At 38.6% G+C, this 7,447-nt stretch overlaps 1 protein-coding gene across 2 annotated transcripts in view; it reads right to left on the minus strand.

The window, feature by feature from the left end:
- Positions 1-707: 707 nt before the first annotated feature.
- The window catches only part of THOC2 (THO complex 2), a 132,702-nt gene continuing 125,962 nt past the window's right edge, over positions 708-7,447 (minus strand). For both annotated transcript variants that reach the window (XM_018558626.1, XM_018558625.1), the window contains one exon: positions 708-1,568. The gene's annotated coding sequence lies outside the window, so the exon portion shown is untranslated. The remainder of the gene's footprint in view (positions 1,569-7,447) is intronic.

A 7,447-nucleotide genomic window follows, 5' to 3' on the forward strand; every position in this document is an offset into this window, starting at 1 on the left:
GCTGTCCACTCTGATCGGGTATTCTGACAGTTGCCCATGGCACCTGTCAGAATACAATGTAAACAGCAGGACTCCTCGATCAACAAGCTGTCAATGCACACCATGCATTGCCATCTTTACACTTAAGTATTTATTACTTCTTTGTGAGATCACAATACTCCCCCCTGATAATGCCTTCATCGTCAACATGGACAGGGCCATTTTTGTTGGTGTATCCTTAAGAGTCAGTGTTTACTAGCTGGAATAAGATGCTGTCTAAGAAAATACACAATCATGTTAATCCCGATGCATGTGCAGTGTATTACTGTCTTGTTATTTTTCTGTTAGGGCCAGTCCGATGTTGAGAAAGAGAAGCCAATGGGATTGCCTTCAGGTGACTCATTAAAAACTGCCCATGTAATCTGTTCTTTTTCTATGAAATTAGAGCTATACAAACATACTAATAGCATTTACAAGGATAAGATACACTGAAGAAAATCACTCAGTAAGGCATGCAAATAAATTAACTACACATATTTTTAGAAAGTGTGTGGCTTTTACTCCAATGTCTCCATCACAATAAGTTTAATGCAAATAAAACAAAAGGTTATGCTAAATTTCCCAGACTCAACAATCTCTCCCAGCTGTGTATATTCATAAGGTATTAGGCTGGTAAATGATGACAAATATACAATAAGGCACAATACACACAATGATTTACGACCCATTGAGAAAACTATTGTTTATTTAGAAAAAAAAGCTTACACTGGTAGAATTCAGCAGTTAAAAATTTCCTTTAAAAAAAGTCTTTGAAACTTTTTAGACTAATGTTCGGCAATACAAAGCTCCTGTAGTTGTATAACCGAACCCTAATTTCTCGTGGGAAAATATTGTTCTCGCTTTAATTTAAAAACATTACAACAAAACAGAATTGCAGTTAGGGACTTTTGGAAACAAAAACGGGTTTCTTTTAATTGTGTGTTCTTTAACAGATACTGGATGTCATACACAATATACAAACAGCTTTTATTCATTACCATGAAAAACTTTGCTCCTGCAGTACTTACAAGGCCATGTAATAAATACAACCGAATTTAAATGAGGTAAGTTCAAAAAATATCAAATAAATTGTTTATTTCTTGCTGCATCAATTAAAAAGAACGCATTTTATATTGCAAATTATTAAAGTTTAAGTTTCAGGCAGTATTGTGACGACGCTTTGAAACTCTGTACACACAAACACAAACCTCATTTGCATGGTGGCAATTATCTGTTACAGCACATTGTGCTTAAAATTATGGAATAGGAAAACACTTTCAGTCAGGTACTGAAAATAAATGCATATTGTAATCAGCAACACATGTAAAATATAGTAATGAACAATTTGAACATATACTGGAGGGTGCAAAAAAGGAAAACAAAAAAACAAAAAGAAACAATGCTACTAAATGAATAATTTAAGGAGATGCAAATGGGCCCTCTTCTTCGACAAATATCTGTGCAATAATATTGTAGTAAATACACATGGTCACAGCTCGGCATCTTCCTTTTCTGACACAGCCTGCAGGATCCCATATCTGAAGTATCTTCTGTCGAGAAAGGAAAAAATTAATAACATTTAGCTTTTCTAGAAACTGTAAAAACAAATATATAAAGAGTTCCAACTATGTGTCTATTAGAATGTATCCAGACATTAGAATGTGACTATGCCCTTCCCTCCACTCCACCTCTCTAGCCAACATTTTAACCCCTTCGTGACGGGAGACGTACACTGTACGTCCAGCCACAAAGGGACCAAATGACTTGTCACGTACACTGTACGTGACGAGTTATTTGCTGCTTTAGAGGGCTGTTAATCGCTGAGAATCAGCTTTTAACATTCATTAATGGATGCCCTTACTACAGAGGCATTCATTAATGAAAGGGTTAACCTTTTTCAGACACCCGATACCTTAATATCGGGTGTCTGAGAGTCAAAGCAGAGGGACACACATGCCGGCTAATGCCGGCATTCTGACAGCTCGTATAGATCGAGAGAGATATCTCTCTCAAGCTATACTGGCTTTTTTTTTTTTTTTCCTTTCATGAATAGATACATAATGTGTCTATTCCTATAATGTATCTATTCCTGAAAGAAGAATGTTTGTTTGCTGATCGTTGTTGCAACAATCAGAAAACCTTTAGTGACAGCTGAATCCTGAACTGCTGCAGGATCAGTGTCACTAACTTATTATCGGCTGTTCTGAAGCAGCCTGATAACCAAAAATGTATTAATTTATCAAGCAGTAACGGTGAGATTAATTCACAATGACTGCTTGATATAATTAAATAAAATAACATTTAACATTAAGTTTAAAAAAAAGTGAAAAGTGTAAAAAAAAAAATGTGTAAAAAATAAGATAAAATAAGGGACAAATAAATGAATGTATTTATTGCATTTTTTTTACTACAAATCATAACTGGGAAAAAAGGTTTTTTTTTTACATTTTTTTCCTCTTTTTTTATATTTTATTTGTCCTAAGTGAGGCGTTAGACACACATATGTGATATAAATATGTAGCCCTATCTGTCCTCTAAAAAACAATATATAATATGTGTGGGTGCACTTTGTAAGAAAGTATATTACTAACGTGGAAGAATCACACAGCAAAAATGTCAAAAGTGTGTCAGTCATTTACGAACAGAAACTAAAAACAAGCTCAGTCATGAGCTGACTTAAAATATTTCTGTTGTAGAACTTAAATGCATGTTTACTAACCCTCAATGACTCTGCCCTCATTTACACGCACCTTTCTGTGTTTCATAACAGATAAAAATACATACATAAAACTATTTGGTTTAAGATGCCTTCTATTGCAGTGCAATTGCTCGGTTTTATATCTTTGTATATGAGATGTGTGCAAGCCCTTTCCTAATAAAACATATTTGTAGTATTTTCTTAATGTACTGCATTGCAGTATACTGCATTTTACAAGTGTTTTGGGAATACATAGGAATGAATGGAAATGCTTGGAAGATGTACAGGCATGCATTTTGCAATTATCTTTTGAACCTCAAAGTCTAGGAAATGTCAGCAGAGCAACTGACATGAAAATGAATGTAAGCAAAATGCATGGCAACATCATCTACAACAAAATATATAGGAAAAACCCTGCCGCTACTAAGATGGCTGCCTCCAAATAGAGCAAAACAAGGCATGGCAATTCAGTAATGGGGTAAGATCAGCTGCAGTGAGAACAACGCCAATAAAAGGCCCTTTGCCTTTTTTTTTTTTCCAAATCAGCCATGCTCTAAAACCAGGCAAAGCTTAGATGGGCTTCCAAGTAAAATTGCAACATCTAATCCATGGCCAATATCTGCACTTCTAACACAAGTATTCTAAAATACCAGCAACTGTAAAATTTTCTACAGAGCTTTCAATAATTAGTGCTGTGTAGTACAAACTTGGATACAATGGACATTTACCATTTTCCTAGAGTATATGTACAGATTTGCATTGTACTACCTGCCATGTAACTAGAAGTGGATGGACATTTTTGCCAATAAAAAGCATCAACAAATTCCTGACATGTCAAAGTATATAGCAACAGTATGATGTTTCATTATAAACAATGTTTGACCTTCTGTAAAATAATTGTGCGTGGGCATAGTCTCCCAAAGTTTGCCAGAGAGAAATATGATGGAAGAATGATGGCATCAATCTACTGCAAACAGGAGGGAATTTCTCTTTCCCTTGCGATCACTCTGCTTAGTGTAGTGTTATGACAGGTTACAAGGCAGCTTGGGGCTAAACTGTGCAAGTATGCAATGGGCACAATATGAAAGAAAGTAGCAGGACTGAGTAGTGCGAGTTGTATGGATTTTTACAATGGATGGTCATAGATTGACAGGCAGCAGCAAGGAGCAGGGTGACTGAGCTACGACCAAAGTGTAAATACACAGTCACGAACTTCAAGCCTACTGCACTAGCTTCAGTGCTTACATGATTCTACAGTTCAATCTCTTAGCCCTGGAAGCAGATACTGCACCCATAGGATGCCAGAACAAACAAAGAGCAATGGCTGAGGAAAAAGGAATATAAAGCAATAATTGGGAGAGCACTGTGATCCATTTTGGAAGCATCCAATACATGCAAGTGTCACTTGTACACACTACTTTGTATGTATTACTATTACTAGGTCTGCTTACCAAAAATGGCCATTGATAACTACATGCTGTTCAGACAAGTTCAACAAAGTCTGGGATTTATGATGTGAACCAGATGACTATCTATTTTTTTGCGACAGTTTCAATCTCCCTTTTCTTGATATGAGCAATTGTATTCATTTTTTTTTTTGACCAACATATGAAAATATTAACATTCTCGTTTCTTGCACATCCAAAACCTCTGCAAAATAGTTATGCTGCAATCTTCTTTTAATAGGGAGCTGGTACAATGGCTGGTACAGAAACACACCCAACAGTTTCAATCATCCCCGCTCTTCATCAAGACTGTGCACCTGACAGAGCAGGGAGATGCTCGGTTGTACATATTTCTGTACAAGCCTATGTACCAGCTTCCTATTAAAAGATTACATGACTATAGGAGTGCAGAACTTTTTCACTGGATGGTAAACATGACAGCAGTGTGGAACCTGCCCGTCACAGAAGAGGGGGGTGTGGGTGTGTGTCTAAAATGTTGTGTGTGTCTTTGATGTATATCTTTTGAATGTATGAGGAGGTATTGCTCTTCTTTCTTTTATCAGTTTATTTAGTGAGCATTTATTTTCCATGATTCCAATCTGCAAAACTACCTGGACATTCCCCAATATATAACAATATAATTTGTGGCCTAACTATGAACATCAGTGTACTTTTAGTAAGTAATTCTCTTGGATGCGGATATACGATTTAATGATCTTTTTGCAGTGGCTTGTAGCTATAATAATATATGAACTGTGCCCTGCAGACTATACAACAAACAGGTGCAACGCATAAATGTAACTGAATGCACTACAAAGACATTCTAGTAAAAACCATTCACATGCAACATCTAAATCAAGGTTTAATTGATGGATGCCTTTGCAGGGAATGCACAAGGCAACTACAAATTAGCATACCAAACACACACCAGATTTCAACAGCTGGTCACATCAAAATGAAGGAACAGCTGTTCTTAATGCCCATAGCATCCAGGCAGATATTATCTCTTTATTCTCACATTCAGCACTTAAGACACTGAAAGTGAGGAAAATACTTGGTACCCTAGGCATAACCAGTTCCTTTAGACCCTTGGTTCTCAACTGGTGGGTCGTGACCCAAAAGTGGGTCGCGACCCCGTGTTCAGTGGGTCACCGCATGCCTTCCACTTTTCTTGGCGAGAGGCTTCTCAGCCTCCTTTTAGTGCAGCAATATCAGTTCTCGCACTGAGCAGCCATTCAGAATATGCTGCCTGGCACTGAGTGTCAGCTTGAGGTGGGGCTGCCAGGGACCTCCATCCATACATGCATTGCTTATAGCTCCCTTGCATGTCCTGTAGCGGTGCCTGGACTGGAGTGACATCACATTCTGGCTCCCAGCACCGCTACAGGGTGCGCATGGGAACTGTACAAGCAATGCACATATGGATGGAGCTCCATTACAGCACAGCAGCCCACACTGCCGTGCGTTCCATTGCAGTGCAACGTGGGTCGCGACTTAATGACCAACGACAAATGTGGGTCCTGAGGTTAGACAGGTTGAGAACCACTGCTTTAGACACAGTGACAAATAAGGTCCAATGTCAAAGTCATATTTCAAAAAATGTTTAAGGTAGAAGAAAAGGCTTAATAATAAGCTAACTTTAAAATGTTGATGCAACTTGTTTGTGTTTTTTCTTCACTTTTTTTGCTTTTTAGTTTAATGTAGTGTAAGCATTAAAAAATATGTTTGTAAATAACTTGACCATGCTTTCTACTAGAAACCTTTTAATGTCGAAATAAATGTTTACTTCTGTATAATAAATAATAACGTTATTTCTAAATTAATAGGCCTCTTTCTGAATTGTAAATATGACTCTGAAGCTTAACTGGTTGAGAAAAAGACTAAAAACCTAAAACAACATGTGGTCACTTTGAAATACACTAGGGGAATCTAAAGAACATAGTGAATGTCACATTCACCAATATTCACAGGTGGCTGATTATTCCCTGTAATTTATAACACATACAATAGAAAGATTCACCTGCAGGGAATGTGAATGTCACATTCACCACTTTAAAAATATGATTGTAGCCTAAAAAGGCCCTAGAGTAGCATACAGGTATGTATAGTGAGAACGATTCAGTCACTGGTGGTTACAGAGAATCAATGGTCCACCAAACCCTCTGAGAATTGAGGAGTAGGATCTGTCAAGTGGTCGATACACTACTGAGCATTTTCAGCTTTGGCTGAATAAACTCAACAGCTTTAGGCCCCATTCACACAGGAATCGGCCGGCACCTACAGCTCCGTGCTGCGTGCACAGCCGTATCAGGCAGCTCCCGACAGGTGCTGCGTGTGATTAGTACGCAGCCCCTGTCCTTTTCTATGAGACTACGGGGCCATACGCCCCCCTCTACGCTCACCTCAATGGTGCGTGTTTCCTGGCTCAGAGGCAGACAGGACCCATCCTGTTAGCATACAAGTACGCTCACCCGTACGGACGTGCACTTGAGGTGAGCGTAGGGGGGCGCATGGCCGCGTAGTTCCATAGAGAAGGACATGGGTTGCATACTAATCACACGCAGCATCTGTCCTTCCCGGGAGCTGCCCGATACGGCAATGCACACAGCACGGATCTGTACGTGCCGGCCAATTACAGTGTGAATGGGGACTTAGAGTCCAGGCAACTTTTGTCAAAATAGTCAACCTTCATCAAAGTGGAAATGCATTTTTTAATTTCTGTTTTAAACAAATATGTAGTGCACCAGAGAGACTTAAACATTGCTGCCAAGTCTTCCAGACTGAACTACAGACATGATTGCAACCAGGAAAAGCATAGGATGTAATAAAAAGCCACAACACTTGTAATAGAACACAAAAGAAGATTAAAACAGTGGTGAGAAGGAGTGCTGAAGGGTAAGAGAACAGAATTGCAGAAAGAATGAAGGCTGTGAGGAAAGGGGAAAAACTGGCTACAAAAAGGAAGGCCAGTGCACACCTGGAGTGCCTTTGAATAAATGTACATATAACAAATAAAAGTGTGTGTCATCAAGAAGCAGATGACTAAGATAACATTCACATGGCGTATAGTAAATAAGTTCCACTTATTCCCTGCAGAAGTTTCATATGAATACCTTATTGCATGTGAAATCTACACTAGCTACAGTTGCTAGCAGAGCGATTCATTTGCAGGATGCGCAGAAAACAGAGAATGCTAGAACATATGTGTTAACTGAATTACCTATCTTCTGTAAACAGGCACAGTTCAACCAAAAGGGGGGGGGGGGGGAAGCCCCATAAGGCCCGG

Source organism: Nanorana parkeri, unplaced genomic scaffold (assembly GCF_000935625.1).
Source record: "Nanorana parkeri isolate BGI_ZX_2015 unplaced genomic scaffold, ASM93562v1 scaffold349, whole genome shotgun sequence".
Classification (NCBI taxonomy): Eukaryota; Metazoa; Chordata; class Amphibia; order Anura; family Dicroglossidae; genus Nanorana; species Nanorana parkeri.